The sequence below is a fragment of the Panthera tigris genome, chromosome A2 (assembly GCF_018350195.1).
Source record: "Panthera tigris isolate Pti1 chromosome A2, P.tigris_Pti1_mat1.1, whole genome shotgun sequence".
NCBI lineage: Eukaryota > Metazoa > Chordata > Mammalia > Carnivora > Felidae > Panthera > Panthera tigris.
In genome coordinates this window covers 148,829,236-148,850,708 of record NC_056661.1, presented here as the reverse complement: position 1 = coordinate 148,850,708, position 21,473 = coordinate 148,829,236, and the positions used below count along the sequence as shown (strand labels likewise).

General features: G+C 40.6%; 1 protein-coding gene and 1 long non-coding RNA gene across 5 annotated transcripts in view; one reads left to right on the top strand and one right to left on the bottom strand.

Moving 5' to 3' along the window:
- BPGM (bisphosphoglycerate mutase) overlaps window positions 1-4,261 on the bottom strand; it is a 31,921-nt gene extending 27,660 nt beyond the window's left edge. For all 3 annotated transcript variants that reach the window (XR_006212849.1, XM_042972873.1, XM_007076272.3), the window contains exon 1: window positions 4,142-4,261. The gene's annotated coding sequence lies outside the window, so the exon portion shown is untranslated. The remainder of the gene's footprint in view (window positions 1-4,141) is intronic.
- Window positions 4,262-4,497: 236 nt separating this feature from the next.
- The window catches only part of LOC102952768, a 30,617-nt gene continuing 13,641 nt past the window's right edge, over window positions 4,498-21,473 (top strand). For both annotated transcript variants that reach the window (XR_001509604.2, XR_006212846.1), the window contains exons 1-2: window positions 4,498-4,633; window positions 15,328-15,393. This is a non-coding gene — a long non-coding RNA (uncharacterized LOC102952768). The remainder of the gene's footprint in view (window positions 4,634-15,327; window positions 15,394-21,473) is intronic.

The following is a 21,473-nucleotide window of genomic DNA, read 5'->3' as shown; positions in this document are numbered from 1 at the left end:
CAGAGCCCGACGCGGGGCTCCAACTCACGGACCGTGAGATCATGACCTGAGCTGAAGTCAGATGCTTAACCGGCTGAGCCCCTATTTATTTATTTTTTTTAGAATCAGCATCCTTTCAGCAAGGCAAGCCTGGAGAGAGCAGACAGGTAGGGGACTGGTGCAAACACATGGTCCTGCATTTACTGAGGTTACTACTACAATATTTCCAGGACCTCTAGGTAGTTTCAACAAACGTAGCACAACAATCTTGCTGCTGCCTCCTACTCCTGCCTTTCATTAAAGCATATAATTTCACTCACCTCCCCCGCCAACCCCAATAACTGACGCTCGTTCCATCTTCCAAACTAATGCTCCTGAGACGTTGCTGCCTCCCTTCCTCAGGTGTTTGAAAAGTAATGATGTCTAATACTCTAGCATAACAACGCATGAATGGGTGGGGAAAATTACAGGCTAAAGACCAGTCTAAAAACTTAGTTTGTTTTCTGCTTCCAAAAGCTGAGGAAGAAATGTGATCAGTGATATCATGCTGAGGTAACATAAAAATAATGGATACAGAAGGGCACCTGGGTGGCTCAGTCAGTTAAGTGTCTGGTTTTGGCTCAGGTCATGATCTCACAGTTCGTGAGTTTGAGCCCTGCGCGTAGGGCTCTGTACTGACAGTACGGAGCCTGCTTGGGATTCTCTCCTTTCCTCTCTCTCCACCCCTCCCTGACTCCTTCTCTCTTGCTCTTTCTCTCAAAATAAATACATAAACTTAAAAAAAAGGGATACAGAGTCAGGGTTGCTTTGATCAAAAGATTACCCTTAATTATTAGCTCTTCAAATGCTACCCTCAACCACCCTGATGTTTTTCCTAGTCCAAAACCTCATTGCACAGCTTTGAACAACTCTTAACCTAACTCTGTAGGAATCTAACTCTACAGAACATAGGCTGGCTGTATTTGAGGACAGAAAAAAAGAGGGGTTAGCCACGTTTCTAATAAATTAAAAAGGAACTGTTCTTAAGGGAAATGAAATCCAGAGCTCAGTTCTTGGAGTCTTAACAAAGTGTTCTTTCCCCCAGATCAAGCTCGATATTAAAAGTTCAAACAGGTACCTAAAAGTACCTTGTTTTCCACTATCTATTACTTTCCCTAAAGCTTTACAGTAACTTTTCTATTTGTATTTGTAATCTAAGGGCGCCTCTCTACCAGGAGCAAATGCTATCACTTCCAGGTGTTTTGCAGGCATTACGACCCTGTCACTCTCCAGCTTTACATCTACCAGCAGCCCCCACTGATCACTTGGTACATGCAAAGCAAACCACAGCAGGTAGAGCCCTATTCACAGGGAAGACATCTACATCTGTAATGAGATGAGTGTTTGCCTGAGGCACGTTGCTTGTTCCGGCCTGCATGGCATCACTGATGAGCAAAACACCCACTCATGACACCTCCTTCCTAACTTTGGTTACTTATTCCCCCAGGATAGTAGCTTTTGTCAACACAAGCTATTTCCACCAAATCCCAGAAGTCTGAAGTCAAGAAACCTGGACATTAGTCCCAGCTCTGCTACTTACTGATATTGACCAAGTTATTCAAATTTTCTGGACCTCAGGCTCCTTATCCATAAAGATAAGGATAACTGCTGTTCTCAAGGGCTATGAGTGAGACTAAATGAAATTACAGTGAAGCACTCCTGCCGAAGTGAAAAGTATTCTGGGTTGAATGCTGCAGACTTTGACTAACCAAGCCTGGCACAGACCTCAGGCTCCTGAAAGCGATCCTCCTTGCTGAGGTATGCGCAGAAGTAAATGCTGGGAATAAAGTGAAATGAGGGGCACCTGAGTGGTTCAGTCGGTTAAACGCCTGACTTTGGCTCAGGTCACGATCTCGCAGTCTGTGAGTTCGAGCCCCGCTTTGAGCTCTGTGCTGACAGCTCAGAGCCTACAGCCTGCTTCAGATTCTGTGTCTCCTCTCTCTATACTACCCCCCCCCCACCCACCTCATGCTCTCTCTCTCTCAAAAAAAATAAACATTAAAAAAATAATAACTTTAAAAAATAATTAAAAATAGTAAAGTGAGGGTGGGGGTAAAGAGAAAAGGTTAAATTAGGTAGTGAAAGGAGAAATACAATCAAATGTTGTGTGTATTGGGGGTGTGGGGAGTTGATGTTAAGATACAGCTCTAGAAACATACAAAATATTAAGCAGTATTCTACAATCCAAATGCCTTGGTCAAGTTTATGTTTTATAAAGTACATTTTTTTCAGTATTTGTGGCCAAATTTCAGTGCAAGAGTATTACCATTAAGTAATACTTGTAATCTTATTTTTCCACGTAAACATCCTCTCACAACCAGACTTCATTCCAAGGATGTTCAAGAGACCTGTTGGTTCAAATATTCGTGTATCCTCTGTTCTCTGAGCACCAGGCCCACAGAAATGAAGACACAGCTGAATTTAGATGTACCAGTCATTACTTGAAATGAAATGTGCCACTTAATTTCAACCAACTGTAGAAGGCAAAAGAGGAAGAGAGACTGGAAGATCTGCCCAAACACTAACAGTGGTTACCTCTGAGCGACAGAATAAAGGATGACATTTTCTGCCACATTACGCCCTGTACAATGGTCATTCTGTACACTGACCAAATTTTCTACAATGATCCATTTGGTTTGGTTTAAACGGGGGCACAAAAGAGTAAGTACCACCCTTTGTAGATGGGAACTTTTATTTGCTAACAGATTGGCCCAGAATTTACTGCTATGAGATTTTTTTGCTTATGTACTCGTGGTGGAAAATGTCTAATCATCTGTAGTTTAAAACCGGCTTTTAACACAGGCATGGCCCTCGGAAATAATCCACTGCACCATCCGCTTTTTAAAGATGCAAGAAACTAAGAGGGTTGAAATGATTTGTTTAAGATTACACAAATAGCAACAGCTTCATGACTAAAACCTAGGTGTCCTGACTTCCAGCTCAGAGCTCCTTCCATTACACCATATGTTTGAATTACACTTCTCTAAAGTCCACCAACATGGGGATTAGGGAGTGCACTTGTGATGAGCACAGGGTGATGTATGGAAGTGTTGAATCACTGCGTTGTACACCTGAAGCTAATACAACACTCTATGTTAACTAACTAGGATTAAAAATAAAAACTTAAAAGAAAGTCCACCACATTCGAGGGGCATCTGTGGTGTGTCGAGATGGTACAGGAATACAAAGATGGATAAAACCTAGTCCCTGTCCTCAGGGGAGAGAGGTTTAGAACAAAGTACAAACTGACATGTGTTCTGCTCTCATCACAGAAAACTGTAGCAGCTACTGGTGAAAGACGGCCTTTGATTCTTTTCTCGAAAAGTCTACATTCGGTCAACATTCTGGTACCACTCACGGGCTGTAAAGCCTCCATAATTTGGAAGGGAGGCAGTAGGGGAAGAGGGTTATAATAAGTTAGCAAACAACCAATTATCCTTTAACTTTACTTTTTCAGAGTAACTGTGAACTTTACTTCCATCATGCATTTCTGTTGCCCTTCTCGAGTAATGCAGCCCCCATCCCTTTGGAAGGAGGAGAAATAAACTTACTTTTTTTTTTTTTTTTTTAATTTATAGTGATTCTAAGAACCTGTGATTTAGCTCGATTTGAGAGCTACATGAAACCATCGCAGATATTCACCTCTTTCTCCTTCCCTGCCATTCAGTTTTTTTCTCTCTACTTAGACGTTTAAGGCCAGGTCTGCCATCGTCCTAAATACAGTGGCATGGCTCTGAAAACACCCGAGCTTGCTTCCAGGACCCCTACTAGCGAAGGGGCTCTGCCACACTGTGCCTCAAACGTCCAGGAGCGAGGAGTTCATCACTCCCTCCAACTCCTGTTTATTCTTGCCGTCAAGACACCACTACCAACGCGGAGTCCTCCTTTCAGCTGACAGATCTGACTCCCAGAGGGGCACATTCTGAGAAAGGAACAGCTGAGAGGGACCTTGGGGAGTAAGTGAGGGTGGGAGCTCAAGGGGCGGACGAGCGAGCTCCAGATTCTCTCCAAAGACGGAATCCGGGGAGTAAAGAATTGGCCTTCCTGCGCTCAGATTGAAACACCACATCACTGAAAAACGTTAAGGTTCGCAACAGCAAAATTCGAAAACAAAACCACTCACCTGCAAAGAGGCCACCAGCAGCAGCAGCCACCGCTCCTCAGAACCGCCAAGCAGCCAGCTCCTCCTACAACTCATCACCGCCGCCGGCATCGACGCTCTTTTCTAGCTCAGGAGCCAGAAGGGGCAGGTCCTAGCGCTCTGCCTATTGGAGGGTCGAGCTGTCACTCATTTGAGGCCTCGCCCCACTCCCGGGATCAGGTCCGGGTCTTTTCCGCTTCCCAAAGCCCTGGGGTAGGAGGCGAGGCTTTGATTGGCTCTCTGCGGAGACGAGCATACTCCCAGACCAGTAAAGACCTGACTTCGACGCCGGGGGGCGGGCCTGGGCCTGGGGAAGTAGAAAAAAACAAAGCCGGGAGCGTCGCCGCGGCGATAGAAAACCTTTGGGCTTGGGTACAGTTTAAACCCTTGAGGTGCTGCTGGAAAGCGTTTCGGGTCACAAATGAACTATCTGCCAACGTAGAGAAGTGTCCGAGGAATCCTGGAAGTGATGAGGTGATACCTTCTTTTGCTCATGGGAAATTTTCATCCTGGGGATGAAGGTGGGAGTCCTCGCAGGCGAAAAGCTCCTGCTTTCCTCAGTGGTTGTCAGACTTGCATCGTGATTAAAGCAAAAGCCTTTAAAGTGCCCGATTTATGAGCAGTAACTCATGCCCCTTTCTCTTAGTACGTTCATAGGGACTCCCTTTGGGCAATTCCCCGACACTATTTTGGTTGGGGAAGAAAAGTGATAAGAGGGATGCATGAAAAAAGCTTCTAGAACAGTTGAAGGAAGGATGGAATGGAAAGAGGAGGAGAATTATAGATTGGGAGGCCACAGTGACTGAACAGGAGAAACCCATGAAAATACCCAAAGCTCGGCACGAGGCCGTGTAAGCATCTGAGTAGCTTTGAACTACCACGCAGCTTTGAAGCCAGTGTCAGAACTTTTGGGTGGACGAGAAAGATAAGGAATGATAGGTTTGCCTGACCACCTGGGAAATTGTCCTTCTTGATTTCTAGAAGCTGCCCTACCTGCTGTTTAGTGTCCTCTTTTGGCTTTTTCCTATTTCATCCTCGTAACAAGTTCAGTAGGTTTGTGACCACCAGGCGTCAACATAAGCCTAAATTAAACATCATTTTGAAAAGATCATCCTTCCACATTTTAAACTCTGTGACACACTGCGTATTGAGCTCATTACCACCCAAGTGTTTGTAGTTAGCTCGGCATAGCATTTCCCTGTCTTTGAATGTAACAGTTCCTCCTGGAATCTCAAAGACTAGAGCTTTCCTTCTGGGAGAGCACACCTCCAAGGCCTGACGGGTCCCAGCAGGTGATAGGTCCCACCTAGCGATAGTTAGAATTCACCTTGCACGAGATTGACCAGAGTCAGGTCAGAGCAACTGGAGGAGGCAGCGTCCAGGAATGCAGCTTCTAAATCCTATACTCGTACTCACTTGTTTTTCCTCTTCTCCATGCCAGATGGGGGCAAAGTGAGGAAAAAGCCTTTCTGCTACAGGGTAGCATCGAAGCTCCCTACTCCGTGCCCCCCATCCCTACTCTGGAGTCTAAAGACGACCATTCACGTGTCAGACTCTTACAGCATTTGACATTTAGGGATCCTTACTTAGGACTTAAGGGCCCCTGCTCATTGGATTTGGTTTCACTGTTGTGGATACCCATGGAGGGCTAGCTGGGCACCTAGGACATGAACAATCCCAAACATCACTTGCATTTTAGAATCTCTTTGTACAAGTGAGAAATCGGAACTTTAAAAGGTTTAACGTTCATAATTATTACAGCAGCTGGGGACAGAACCGTGGCAAGGACCCAAGGTTGCCGATTCATAATTCTGAGAAAATGTTTCCTCTTCCGCTGCTTTCCCCCAAAATAAACAATAGGTTTTTTTAATTATTATTTTAATGTTTATTGACTTTTGAGATAGAGAGAGAGACAGAGGCGTGAGTGGGGGAGGGGCAGAGAGAGAGGGATGCACGGAATCTGGAGCAGGTTCCAGGCTCTGAGATGTCAGCACAGAGTGCAACGCGGGGCTCAAATTCACAGACTGCAAGATCATGACCTGAGCTGAAGTCGGACACTTGACCGACTGAGCCACCCGGGGGCCCCAATAGTTTTCTTTTTTTTTTTTTTTAATCAAGGTTACTGACGTTAAAATTAACTTCCATTAAGGCCAATCAGGAGAAATTTAATTCTGATACAGGCAAGCAGTTTAGCTATGGAAATAGTGTCACAGTTTTGTTTACTGTGTCACTGCTATGGACTGTGTCAGTGCTATGTGTCACTGTCCATTAGCTATGGAAATAGTGTCACTGCTTTGTTTCCAGCAACTTTGGTGTAGTCCCACTTCCATCCAAACAAATGAAAATGCAGTGAATTGGGGGCTCCTGGGTGGCTCAGTCGGTTGAGCATCCGACTGTGACTCAGGTCATGATCTCAGAGTTCAGGGGTTCAAGCCCCGCATCGGGCTCTGTGCTGACAGCTCAGAGGCTGGAGCCTGCTTCAGATTCTGTGTCTCCCCCTCTCTCTGCCCCCTCCCCTACTCGTGCGCATGTGTTCTCCCTCTCTCTCAAAAATAAATAAAACATTTTAAAAAGTTTAAAAAAAAGAAAATGCCGTAAATTATCATAGCCGTGTTGTCTCTTTGTTTTTCTCTCTGTTACGTGTGTATATTGAAAAGTCGATGTTAACACGTGGTACTTTAAGGGTTAGTAGCAGATTGTCTTATTCAGAACCTGAATAAAATACTTTTACGATAGCATACATACCTGGCCAAAAGAATTTCACAGCTGTTGATATAGCCTTTGAGGTAGGGTCGAGCTGGTCCACCAAGCATCAAAACGTCATCCATTGACTTAGGCTATTCTGCCTTTTTCTTCCCTGCAGAGCCATTGGCTCCCTCCTCCCCCCGCTTCTCACCAGCAAAGTCCAGAATTAATTGACCCTATATCCAATGTACAGGACTGTCTCCTTGTCTTCACAGTGTCAGGTCACATCCTGATCTGGTTGTTTGCTGCTGGTATCTAGTCTCCCACCACACCCTACCTTCTTCAGAGTCAGATTAAAATCTGTCACGCACAATCTAGTATAGTCGGGTCAGGTTTGGCTCCCACCATCGCCCTGCGAAGTATAGGACTCCTTTAACTGAAACCAAACGCTGGGAATGCTCTCATGGATCAGGCACGTAGACCCACAGAGAGGACATTAAAGCCATCTGCCCCTTCATTCACAAGTGAAAACGTAGAATCCGCTTCTCGCAGAGTAGTGTGAAAAATAACAGAGGCCGTTTTGAAACAGTTTCACCATCTGTGAAGCACCTTGCATCAGCCATTTTATAGAACTGGGAACTTAGGCATGCTGCTTGACCTCAGCCTGTGTCTTTATCTGTGAAATAGGAATAAAACCTATGTGGCTAATGTGAAAATTCAATGCAAGAACACAGTGTATACCTGGCACCTGGAAAGCATTCAGTAAGTGGTAGTTATTCTTAACAATTACGCTAATGATAAATGTCAAGTGTTCTAACTACTTAGCAGTACTCGTATTTTAAGAACTTAAGAAAATTTGGGCCTTGTGCCTTCCTTCCCTTTCCTGCTCCCAAGCAGAGACCTGACCTCCTGCAGAGGATATAGGACGGGAGTCTCCCAGTATCTCACGGCCACCCGGAGAAGCGACTGTCAGGAAGGGAATGTGGAGAGGGTGCAGACCCATGGACAAGGCCAGGAGCCCCTGTATTGGGAGGTCTCAACTATGTGAAATTTCCCCATCCTAAGTCTCAACACTGAGCATCTATGGGCAGGAAAAGAGCCAGGATGATTTTTTTTTTTTTTAATTTTCCACTCTCAGTTCTGGGCTGTGTAGGGACACCCAAAACTCAAGGACAAGGGAGGGAGGGGCCTCATCCAAAAAATTTGCCCCATCCAAATTTTTTACCTCTCTATTGAGGAAAAGGGCACATTTCTTTAAAATGCTTATTTTTCGGAGCACCTGGGTGGCTCAGTCGGTTAAGCGTCCGACTTCTGCTCAGGTCATGATCTCGCGGTCCGTGAGTTCGAGCCCCACGTCGGGCTCTGTGCTGACAGCTCAGAGCCTGGAGCCTGTTTCAGATTCTGTGTCTCCCTCTCTCTCTGATCCTCCCCCCACTCATGTTCTGTCTCTGTCCCAAAAATAAACAAATGTTAAAAAAATTTTAAAAAAATGCTTATTTTTCTATGGTGATGAACAAGGTAGTCACAATTTCTGCCCAGTGGAGTTGTTTCCTAAATGCTGTATCATATTTACATATTGAAACACTATATTGAAAACTATTACATTTATTGTATAAGGTTTAGAAAAGAAAAAATTAAAATACCTGTCATCTGGGGCGCCTGTCAGTTAAGCATCCGACTTTGGCTCAGGTCATGATCTCACGGTTCATGAGTTTGAGCCCCATGTGGGCTTTGTGTTGACAGCTTAGAGCCTGGAGCCTGTTTCAGATTCTGTGTCTCCCTCTCTTCTCTGCCCCCCGCTGCTTGCGCTCCTTAGAGCCTGGAGCCTGTTTCAGATTCTGTGTCTCCCTCTCTTCTCTGCCCCCCGCTGCTTGCGCTCCGTCTCCCTCCCTCTCAAAAATAAACATTAAAAAAAATTAAAATACCCATAATCCAACCACTCAGAATTTATCATTGGCAATTTTTATTTCCTTCTGGTTTTCCCTATAAGTCAATTATTAATAAGAAAAAAACACCCTGGAATCCTTAATGTATATACTATTTTACAGCAACATTTACTTAATTTATTATGAACATCTCCCCGTCATTTAAAATTCTTTTTCAGCACATAATTCTATCATGTGAATGTGCCTTCAAGAATTATGTCTCACAATTCAACCAGTCTGCTCCTTCCGGACATTGTGGGTGTTTCAGTGTCTTGAAAAGATTTAAATGGACTGCTTATTTCCCCCAGTGACAGGGTGCTCTGGAAATGTCTGTTGAACCAAAGGGACTGTCTGCTGGTCCCAGTTCTTTTTTGACAGGGCTGGTAAGGTGGCCAAGAATTCTTTTCTCTGTGCCCTGGTATTGCAGGGCTGAGAGAGCAGAGCCATTTAAGCCGAAAGCTCCCAGAGGGGTTGGCCTTTAACCCCTGCTTGCCTCAGGGTTTCCTGAGGAAAAAGGAGTTTAGGTGATAGAAAATTGGGGGAGGGAATGGACAGGGGTCCGTTAATAGAACCTTACAAAACTCCTGGCATTTGTGTCTCCATTTTATAGATGAGGAAAGTAAGGCTCCGAGAATTTGTCCAAACCTGCGTAGCTAGGGCTTGACTCCTAGGCGTGGTTCTAAAATTTTGACTCTTCCCACCATGCTGTCCACTGCTCCTAAAAGCTGATGGGTGGAACTTCATTTTTTTTTTTTTCCTGTGAGAAATTTGTTGTCAATCTTCTAGGATATATATTTATATCTACTCTGTAAAAAAACAAAAAAAAAAAAAAAACAAACCACCACCTCCTGACTTTCCAAGAATTCCTTCTGTCTGTGGGTTTCCCGAGTTGGCTCACTCTTTGCCAAAAGAACATATCTTCAATTTTTGATGAACAATCAGATGATGTAGCTTTTTTCCCCCTGTTGCTTATTTTCTTATAGAAGTGTCCTTACTGTATACATCGGAAGGTCAGAGTCATAAAAGGAAGTTCTTATAAATCCTGCAGCAATTTAACAACATTACACATAGTTCCCTTAGCTTTTGGGATTTATGAAGTATACCTGTGCATATGTGTGTGTGTATATGTATATGTATAATATGAAATGTGACTTAAAATACATATGTAAAATATGAAGCACGTATATAGCAATGAGCCTATTTTTCTGGTTTGGCTTATAAATGGTTTCTGAAGGAAATTCTAAAAAAGGTTTTCCAGAATTATTTAGAGCCATGAAGCATTTTGAAATAGGTGTTTAACATCCCAATATGATACTTTGAAGCCAGTAACATGTTATCTGGAGGTGTAGTTTCTAGAATGTGTTGCTAAAGTTTCTTTATATGATCTAATCAAAATCAGTTTTAATCAAGGATACATGTTTTAAAATACCCTTTTTTCCATCCTTCCACCACACACACACACACACACACACACACACACACACACACACACACACACTACCAATACCCTAACCCAAGCTACCATCACCTCCTGCCTGGATTTTCTCAGCAGACTCCTAACCAAATTTTTCTGAATCCACTGTTGCTCTCTTTTAGGCAGCCAAGGTGATATTGGTAGAGTATCTTTGGAGTCATATCACAACTAATCTCCCAGCCCCTCTAGCTTCAAACACTGCAATGGTTTCCCATTATTCCTAATATTGGCCTTCCTTCTTCCTCTCCATAGCCACTAAGACTGTGCATGCATTTTCCCTCCCTAGAATGCTGTTTCCTCTCAAGTCAAAGTATAGAACAATATTTCAAGTTTCCTAATTCCCAGGCTGAATCTCTAATGCAGGTATATTACTGGGGACTAATAATTATCCAACAGGAAGAAAATATGACTTGGAGGTTCAGAAGAAGTGTAAGAGTGTGGGCTCTGGAAGCAGTCTGCCTGATTCTGTCCTGTGCTAACCATGTGAACTTGGACAACCTGTTTAGCATCCTTGCCTTATTTAAAGGTACCTACCTTATAAAGTTGTATTATTTAAATAAGTTAACATATGGAAGGAGGTCAATAAATTTTAGCTTTAAAAAGTCTCCACGGTAGATTAAGGGCCCAATATTATTTCTTATGTATAGAATAAAATCAACCTTGTTAATATTCTCTTTTCTTCTAGAGAAAAACTGATACAGTAGGCAACTGGGAGGCCCTCTTAGGGCAGGAGAAGGCTGGTCCTAGCAGATAAGGTTTCAGGGGCTGCACTACGTAGGGTAAGACATGTGATTACTTAGTGAAAACAAGTGCCAGGACACAGATGCTAGCGTGTTGAGAAAAAAATGAAGCCTAGGGGTTTAAAAAATACAGAGAGGAAAACACTAAAGAAATCTAAAATAGTATTAAAAAATCACAACAGCAAACAAAAGACAATCTATTTACAAATGAAATTATCATACACTTCTAAACCAAGCCTTATTATGTAAAGTATCTTTTCCTTGCGTAATAAACATTTTTGAAGCTACCTGAGGTCCCAGAATTTTTTAACAGAATGTTCTCTGGTGGCTTTCAGGGCTGTCATTTCTGTAGCTCCTTCTAAGTTCCATTTTGTAAGCTACTTTACTTACATGTCTGTGACTCCAACATGAGTGAGACTAAGCTCTTTATGTTCCCCATTTGAATCTTCACAGAATCTTTACTACATACATGTAGAAGGTTGCTTGGTTGGCTTCGTTTATCGTGAGTTTTCAAGTACAGAGTAATGAGAATAAGCAATTTGTTACCAGTCTTGCGACCATCAGCCAGTACCAACAACTGAGCCTTGGTCTTTTTATGCCAGTTGAGTATCCTAGTCTCTGACATTATCTCTCAGGGGGATGTCAGATAAGAGAACTAGGTAGATCACCTGTGTGCTAAGCACAGAATGGAAAAGTTAGCAAAAAAAAAAAAAAAAAAAAAAGGTTGCTCTGTTGCTCTGTAAACTAGGTATGGTGTATAAGGTGAGTAATGGCAAAGGCACCAATGCTGATGATTCTTGACGTGCTGAATGACGTGTTGAAACTCAGATTGTTGTGATCTATGATTACTCCGTGACAGCTGAAGCAGAGAACCTGCAATGCCACATGACCTACATTTCTTCACCTTTGGAACTTTAAGCAAGTATGTAAAGGCCAGGCATCTGTATCTTGCTAACACTTCCCTTGTGTTGAAAAGTATTTTTAAGACCAATAGGAAAAAAAAAACCTATGTTCTCAGCTCCAAATCAAATCATATTAGGCAAAATATTAGTAACAGACCAACTTTTAACAAAATATTGTGAAAAAAGTTACATTTTTTATCTCCAGAAGAGGGTAAATTCAGCAAATATATATAACTCCTTATATTTTCAGGTATATAATATATAAATATATAATATGTATTCCTCTTTGCTTAAACTCCCATATTTTCTTATGCTTTATGGAGTCTCCACCTTCTCTAACAATGGAGAAGAAAGAAGAACAAAAAAGGAAAAGAAAAAATGAAAAAAAAACAACCCAGTAACATCTTCAGAAATGCATAGGATCTGGTCTCAACCAGCAAATCAAACCCAAAAGTAACCAATCATTCATTGAATGTCTCCTCATGTTTAAGAAATTGTGTTAGGTTTTGAACGAAGTGAGTTAACAGTACATTTAGTGCCTACCTTGAACCGTGCTGGGAGCAAGAGATATAAATATAAGTGAAACATTTTCCTTGTCCCTAAGGAGTATGGTCTAAAAGGAAAGAGACCAACTCATGAATTGTTCATTACGGCCCAACAAATATAAGTGCAAGTGTAATTATTGAGGTGTTTTGATGGAAGTATTAAGTAGGGAGGGAGGGGGGAGGCTCTGGGGGTGCAAAGAAGTTGGCAGCTGTCCTGAGTCCCTTGCAGTGTGTAATTGTTCCTCAGCTTTTCTTGTCTTTCACGACCTTGGTATTTTCGAAGAGTACACATTATTTTGTCAGATGTCTCTCAGTTTGAGTTCACCTGATATTTTCTCATGATTAAACTGAGGTTATGCACGTTAGGTGAGAATACCACGAAATACCGTGTTCTCCTCTCTGCATCATATCACAGAGTTCATGATACTGATGTGTCTCATCATTGGTGGTATAAACCTTCATCGCTTGGTTAAGGTGGCTTCTGCCAGGTTTTTCCACTTAAAACTACTGAATTCCCCTTTGTGATTAATAAATATCTTGGGGCAGATATTTTGAAATGATGCAAACTTTATTTCTCCACAAACTTGACCCACTAATTTTATCATCTGGTGATGGAGTTTGTTCGCAGCCATTATTATTGTGGTATTTCCTGATAATTTTATATTTTCCTCTTTCCTTTTACATTTATTTATTCAAATTCTACCAAAGGAAAAGCTGTCGCATCTCCCCCACTTACTTATTTAATTAATTTTTAAAAAGTTTTTAATGTTTATTTTTGAGAGACAGAGAGATACAGAGCTTGAGTGGGGGAGAGGCAGACAGAGAGGGAGACATAGTATGTGAGGCAGGCTCCAGGCTCTGAGCTGTCAGCACGGAGCCTGACGCGGGGCTCGAACTCACGAACTGCGAGATCATGACCTGAGCGGAAGTCGGACACTTACCTGACTGAGCCAGCCAGGTGCCCCTAATTAATTATTTTTATCTGTATGGACTCGTGGGTATCTATTATATTTATGGATTAGAATCGAACATTGTGATTATTTATTTTGCTGCTCAAATTTTTCCAGCTTTGGCACTTAAGAGCTAATTCAGGCTGGTCCCTAGTTCTGTTTTGTTTTGGACCGTGTTCTTACTTTCTGGCACTACAACATATCCCAGGTTCATCTTACGTATGATGTGCCCTGGCCCTGGAATCAACTGTTTCCCAAGGAAGAAACAGTTAGAGTGTAACAGTTGTGTTAGAGGCGTGTTTGGAAACCAAGATCTGAGCGAAAGATGGGAAACTGGCTAAAATTTCTGACAATTTCAAGTTGATGCGAATTTGGACTAATTAGAATTCATATGCTTATGAGAATTGGTACCATCAGTGTGGAAAACAATTTAGCATTAGCTAGTAAAGTTGTAGGTAGGTACATTCCAGGCACCAGTAATTCCAGTGGAAAAACTCTTGCCTATGTGCGACAGGAGTTAGCGCAGCTTTGTTCAGAAAAGCACAAAACTGAAATGACCCAAATGCCCATCAGTAGGAGAAAAGATGAGTAAAATGTGGTATATTCATAAAATGGAATACTCTAAAGCGGTGGAAATGAGCTACAACTACACTCGTCAGCAGGAATAAATCTCAGACACATAATATTGCACAAAAATGAACATGAAGTATGATTCCCTTCACTTGAAGTCCATCAACATGCAAAATAAAACAATGTGTATATTTGTAGGGATGCATAAATGATAAGATGGTAAAACTAGAAAGAAAAGGGAATGATAACTACAAAATCCAGGATAGTGGATTACAGGTAGGGGGTGGGATGCAGTAAGCTTAAGAGATAGTGGTAGTATATTTCTTAAACAGAAAGGTGGGTAAATGGACTATAGGCAACCGTGTGTGTGTGTGTGTGTGTGTGTGTGTGTGTGTGTGTGTGTGTGTGTATTGTATAATGTAGTGAGGGGAAGTTGGAGTTAGGGAAAGAAGAAAAAAGAAGAGAGGAAGCAAAGAAGGGATGGAAAGAGACAGGGAAAGATGAAGGAAAGGAAAGAAAAACAAAAAAGCATTCCCGTAATGGTGTCTTAAGATCTAGTTGGTGGTAGTTCAAATTCTGACACCAACTGTCTGTCTGGCTTTGGATGAATCACTACACTTCTCCGAGCCTCAGTTTCCATACCATTTAAACGGGAAAAATGTACTTTGTCCTGCAAACTTTCCTGTGTTATTGTGAGGATAAAATGAAATATTTGTAACTGTAGAATAGTACTTGGAAAAAGTGATGAAGTGTTCTAAAATATGAAAGAAAAAGAAAATTCATACCTCAAATTATCTTGCTTCCTAATGCCAGAAGTTTAGTATACCTTACGTACAAGTTCATATTCAAGGGCTCTGGGTTTGCATCCTGCGGACTCCTTGCTCAACTAACGTGAGGAGGAAAGCAGATACTGTGCATATGCCTTTCAAGAAGGTTGGTTTGCTCCACCAAAATTCATAGCAGGGCAGTATAATCTGAGGTCTCAGGCTGCACCACTTACGAGCGGTGGTCCCTGGGGACGGGCAGTGTCGGTGTGCTGCCTGGTGCTCAGAGGAGATCACACGTGTGAAGGGGCTTTTCTGAAAGAACACAATAGTAAGCACTTTCAGGGCAGGGCTCCCGGGCCTCGCCGTCTGCCAGGCTCTGGGCTTCGTCCTCTTCATGATCTCCTTTTGTTCTCACGACAGCCCCGTGACACACGTCATATTATCCCCATTTTACAGATGAGAATATAGGGCCCCAGGGAATTGAAGTAAATGACCCCAGGTCACCAAGTGAGTGACAAGAGCAGAGGTCCTCCTCATGGCTGTCTGCAGCCATAGCCCCTACTCTGCATCTACCCCAAATGTCTTTTGACGGACTGAAATCTCCTCACAGGTCTTAATGGCTCACAGGTATCGTCTGTAGGCTGATAGAGCTCCTCGTCGCCAGCCAACTTCACACGTAAGTCAAGATATATATTAAATATCTTAAATATTATATATATTAAATATCTACTATTATACTATATTATACTATATTTTATATATATTATATTATATATATAAGTATATATATATAAATATATACTAAATGGCTTGAATTATTTGTGCCAGAAAGGATCTTCCTACCGTAGTAGAATGGCCCCAAAGGGGAAATAAACAACAGGAGACATCACCAACCATATCTAGTTTAGAGACTCAGCCCCTATGCTTAAATTTTCTCTTTGTCCCTCTTCTTTGCTTAGAATAATCATCTTTGCTGCATTTTGACTGCACTCCAAGTAGGCTGATTTTTCGGCCTCTGCCTTCTTCTGTAGCTACTGGCTCTTGATCTTTTGCTTTTTAAGTCATGTGTTCTATTAATAAAATTCATTAATGGATCACTTTATAGATATTCAAGTATTTAGCTGTCTTTGAATTTCTGAAATAAGACCTATTTTGGCACAGCGCATTTTATAAATATGCCATTAGAATCAATTGTTATATATTTTATTCATATTTTTTTTTGAGAGACTAGTCTACAGTTTTGAATGATTCTTGGGAAGGATTTTTGTCCTGGGTTATTCTATCCTTATAAGATGAGTTGGGAAAATTCCTTCTTTTCTGATACTTTGGAATAATGTGACTGTCACAGATAATACCTGGACTCTGAATGTTTGGTAGAGTGCTCTCTGTAAATCATCCTAGCTTGGGGACTTTTTAGAGGGTAGACATTTTACCTGCTTTTTACACCTTCAACCCCACCTCCCACCCCTGGTGCTACTTGGTCTACCTAAGTTTTTCTCTCTCTTCTTTAGTTGCTTGTGGTCATTTGTATTTTCTATATAATCATCTATTGCATCTAGATTTTCCAGTTTGGGGCAAAATTTTATGTAGTGTTCTCTTATACAGTTCAAATATCTTTTTTGACTGTACGAATAATCCTTTTGTTATTCAAGTGGCCATCATTTCTCTCTGACTGCATAACCTGCTGACCAGTCTCTCGTATCCACTCTATGTGTATCTACCCCCTATTGTATCATTTCCTGCTCTACCCACCAGTAGGCAAAAAAAGAGCTATCAGATCTTAAACAAGTGACACACACCAGAGAAGTCTATTTAAGCAGTGAAACATGTGTAGTATCTTCCTAGCCAATCTGGTACTAATCCCAGCTGTGAGGCAGAGACTTGTGCTATTCTTGGGTGTGCAAGGTTGTCACTGTATGTGACTTCCGTCTCCATCCCTCCTCACCTGTATGTTTACATACACCTGTCCTCCACTGTCCCCTGACCCACCCAGCCTAGCTACATCTATCCTGTACACTCTGCCTCCCCACTCTGCCTCCATAGTCCACCTCTGCTATTGAGGAAGGAAATTTGGACTGGAAATGTTATCCTGGATTCCCGGCATTATGGAAAACAGCCGCAGCACCTGATTACCAAATGGGAGTCTTTAAGCGCTACAAGCCAGGCTCGACCATCTAGTAACCTTCTGTTAAATCACTAAAGAACCTCCAGTCCAGTTCTACTAGGCCTCACCCTGAAGGGAGATAGAAAAGTAGACAAAGTTAATGTGTATTGAGCCTTTACCCCTTTACAACCTACCCCAAAGTCAGCAACAGCTAAGCCTATATATCTCTGGGAATTTCAAATCTCGACCTGCCCCATTTCACACGCATGCAAGCTCTACCTTTCCTTAACCTCATCCATCACTCATTTTCTATGTATATCTCTGAGACATCTTGATTCTGATGCACCAATCAGCTTTTTCCTGGTCTTTAACTAGAACTGTGTTTCTTGTTTACTTTTGGGCAGTATCCATCCTTATCTACTGAAGTTAGGAGTTGAACAATTACCAAAGGGGGGAAGAAAAAGAAGGAGGAAAGAAAAGATTTTTGTTCTTATGGTGCAAAATTTTTTTTTAAAAAAAAATACACAATAGAGGGGGCGCCTGGGTGGCTCAGTCGGTTAAGGGTCCGACTTCAGCTCAGGTCACAATCTCGCGGTCTGTGAGTTCTCATCCCACGTTGGGCTCTCGGCTGATGGCTCAGAGCCTGGAGCCTGCTTCCGATTCTGTGTCTCCCTCTCTTTCTGCCCCTCCCCCGTTCATGCTCTGTCTCTCTCTGTCTCAAAAATAAATAAAAAAAAAAAAAGTTAAAAAAATTTAAAAAGTTAAAAAAAATACACAATAGAGGATTTATACTCATCAAAACTATGTGCTTCTTTCAGTAAACAAGGTTATGAGTGAAGTCATCAGTTCTGTAAAAAGAAAGGGAAGAAAACAACTAGTTCAAAGAGAGCATTTTCCCCCCTTCTTTTTGGTATGCAATGCCACATATTTGAACAATTAGTATCAAGTCAATTCAATGGTAGAATGTGGTGTAATATATAAGCATGGCTTGGAGTCAGGAGACTTTGACTTTACTCCCACGATTTATTATACTAGTTGTGTGACTTTAGGATAAATTGCTTAAAACTGTAGTCTAAGTTATTTGTCTGTAAATTTAAGATACTATTTAACTATAGAAACTTTAAAGCTTTGGGCTTTCTGCAAAGTGGAGAGCGAAACTCTTCCCTTAACCAAGAGTCTTTGAAGGAGGCTAGAGTGGTCCCAGGTCAATCTCCTCCCTCTCCCCCCAACCCCCACCGATCCATGAAGAAACAAACAGAAATCCCCAGTGAATACTTCTGATTTGTTAAAATTAAATACAATAAAACATAACATAGAAATCAAATATAATAAGATATTGAAATGATCGGATAGAGAGTATAAAATAATTGTGGATCAAATGTTTCCAGAAATTAAAGATGCAATAAAAACTGAAAAAGTGTCAAAATATAAATCTAATGAAAATAACAGGCATGTTTGAAAAAAAACCACTTAGGACATTTATAAATAAAATATAATTATTATAATTAATGTCTTAGTGGATGAATTACACAGCAGAATATATGCAGCTGAAGAGAGTTAAATCTGAAGGAAATACTCAGACTATAATACATAGAGACAAGGCAGTAAATATGGAAGAGAGATTAAGCTACATGGAGGATATAATGAATATGTATAACACATCTAATTGGAATTCCAGAAGGAGAAAATAGAGAAGAGGCAATATTTGAAAACATAAAGGCTGATATTCTCCCAAAACTGACAAAAGGACATGAATCCAGAGATAACGGGAAACAAGAGTCCAAAATAGAGAAATAAAAAGAAAGCCACACCCAGATATATGTTAGGAAAACCAAAGAATACCAAAGACAAATAGAAGATCTTAAAAGCAGGCAGAGAAAAAAGGTAGATAATTTACAAAGGAGGATAAGTAGATATCAATATCTGAGCAGCAACAATGGAAACCAGAACAGAGTGGAATAATATCTTCAAAGTCCTGGAGAGAAAATAACTGTCAACCTAGATTTGTGGATTTAGCAAAACTATTTTTCTAGGACAAAGGCAATAAAAGACACTTTCAGATAAATAGAGATTGCATTTACAACCAAGAAACCTTCTGTAAAGGAATTTGTAAAGAATGTACTTTAAAAAGAAGAAAGATGATTCTAAAAACAAGTTCCAGGATACCCACATGCAAAAGAATGAAGTCTACAAAAAATTAGCTCAAATTGGATCAAAGACCTGAAACCACAATACCCTTGGAAGAAAACATAGGGGTAAATCTCCATTATCTTGGATTTAGCAATGGTTTCTTAGGGCACCAAGAGCACAAGAAACAACAACAACAACAAAAATTGGACTTCAAAATTAAAAATTTTGTGTATCAAAGGACATTATAAAAAATGAACCTACAGAATGGAAGCTATTTGTAAATCATAAAAATCATGTGTCTAGCATCCAGAAGTTATAAAGAACTTGTATAACTTAACAACAAAAAGACAAACAACCCAGTTGAAAAGTGGGGCAAACACTTGAATAGACATTTTTCCAAAGAAGATACACAAATGGCCAACAAACACACGAAAAGATGTCCAACATCATTAGTCATTAGAGAAATTCACATCAAGACTGCAGTGAGATACCCACTTCATGCTCAGTAGAATGGCTATAGTTTTTTAAATGGAAAACAACAAGTGTTGGGGAGGATATGGAGAAATTAGAACCCTTGTACATTGCTTGCGGGAATTTTAGATGGTGCAGCTGCCATGGAAAAAACTTTGATGGTTCCTCAAAAAGTTAAACATAGAATTACCATATGAACTAGCAAACCCACCTCTAGTTATATACCACCCCCCCAAATTGAAAACAGATACTTGTACACAAATGTTCATAGCAGCACTATTCACAATAACCACATTATGCTGAGTGAAAGAAGCCAGACACAGAAGGTCACATACTGTATGACTCTGTTTGAAATATTCAGAATAGGCAGATCCATAGAGACAGCAGATTACTGGTTGCCAGTGTCTGAGGAGAGGGAGGAATGGGAAGTGACTGCTTAACAGCTGTAGAGTTTTCCTTTTGGGATAATAAAAATGCTCTGGAACCAGATAGAGGTGATGTTCTAAATGTACATCTGAATTATACACATTACAGTGGTTAAAACTGAATTTTATGTGATGTGAATTTTACCACGATAAAGTTGACAGGTGCAAAGAAATTAACAAACATATAGGTAAATTCAGAAATTGCATGATATTACTGATGATGATAATAATGTCTCATTCGTGTGGTTCTAAGAGTGAGAGTTAAAATAGTAGGCAACACAAACAAATGAGTTGAGAAAGGAGTAATCAAGAGTTATAGCATTAAAGTCCTTAGGAGACCCTCGAACATTGCTTGTGGGAATTTTAAGTTTTGAGAGCCGATGGCTCTCGAGTGCTTTTACTTGTGATCTATAATAATAAATGTTTTATATTGTCACCCAGTGTCCACACATAGGTATATGAAACAAAAATTTCACAAAATAATCCTTGCCCTAAGTATGTATATTGTACACTATTTTCTAATCTAATTAATTTCTTTTTTTAAAAAATGCTAATTGTGTACCATTAAGTTGATCTCATAACTCACTAAGGGACTATAACACACTACTTAAAAAAAGTGTAGTGTGTGATATCACCCAAGTAAAATGTGGACAAGCAAAAAGAAATAAAGAGAGGAAAAGATCTTGAGTAGTTCAATTATCTACTCTAATGCTGGGTCAGCAAGCAAGTATGTATATTGTACACTATTTTCTAATCTAATTAATTTCTTTTTTTAAAAAATGCTAATTGTGTACCATTAAGTTGATCTCATAACTCACTAAGGGACTATAGTCCCTTATAATGCTGGGTCATACAAGCAAGTATGTATATTGTACACTATTTTCTAATCTAATTAATTTCTTTTTTTAAAAAATACTAATTGTGTACCATTAAGTTGATCTCATAACTCACTAAGGGACTATAACACACTACTTAAAAAAGGTGTAGTGTGTGATATCACCCAAGTAAAAATGTGGACAAGCAAAAAGAAATAAAGAGAGGAAAAGATCTTGAGTAGTTCAATTATCTACTCTAATGCTGGGTCAGCAAGCATATGCAAATGGCAAATTGGCGGTATTTTCCAAGGTCTTTTGAAGGAGTCACCATGTTCCAGTATAGTAATCTCCATGGCTCAAAAGTGTATTTCTGCTAATGCACTGGAAACATTTTGAACAATTCTGAATTTGTGTAGTGTTCTGTAAACTGCCAAGATAAAGTTCTCTTGAGTTTGTCAATGTGGATTCAGCTAATGGAAAGGATTTCATATTTATGAACATTGCAGAATGATCCATCTCAACTTGAAGAAATAAGATCTGAGTGACGTTCTTACTCTTGTTATCTTGGACAGCGATCTCATTTCTCCTGGTTTCAGTTCCCTCATCTGCAAAATTAAAGGGAGCTTTAAGTTTTTCCTAAAAAGGAAATCTGTAATTCACTCTAACAAGTCTACATAGACCTGTGATTTCTCTCTCTCTCTCTCTCTCTCTCTCTCTCTCTCTCTCTCTCTCTCACACACACACAAACACTCACACACACACAACTGCATTACATTAAGATGAAGGAATTTTAATGTAAACTCGTATGAAA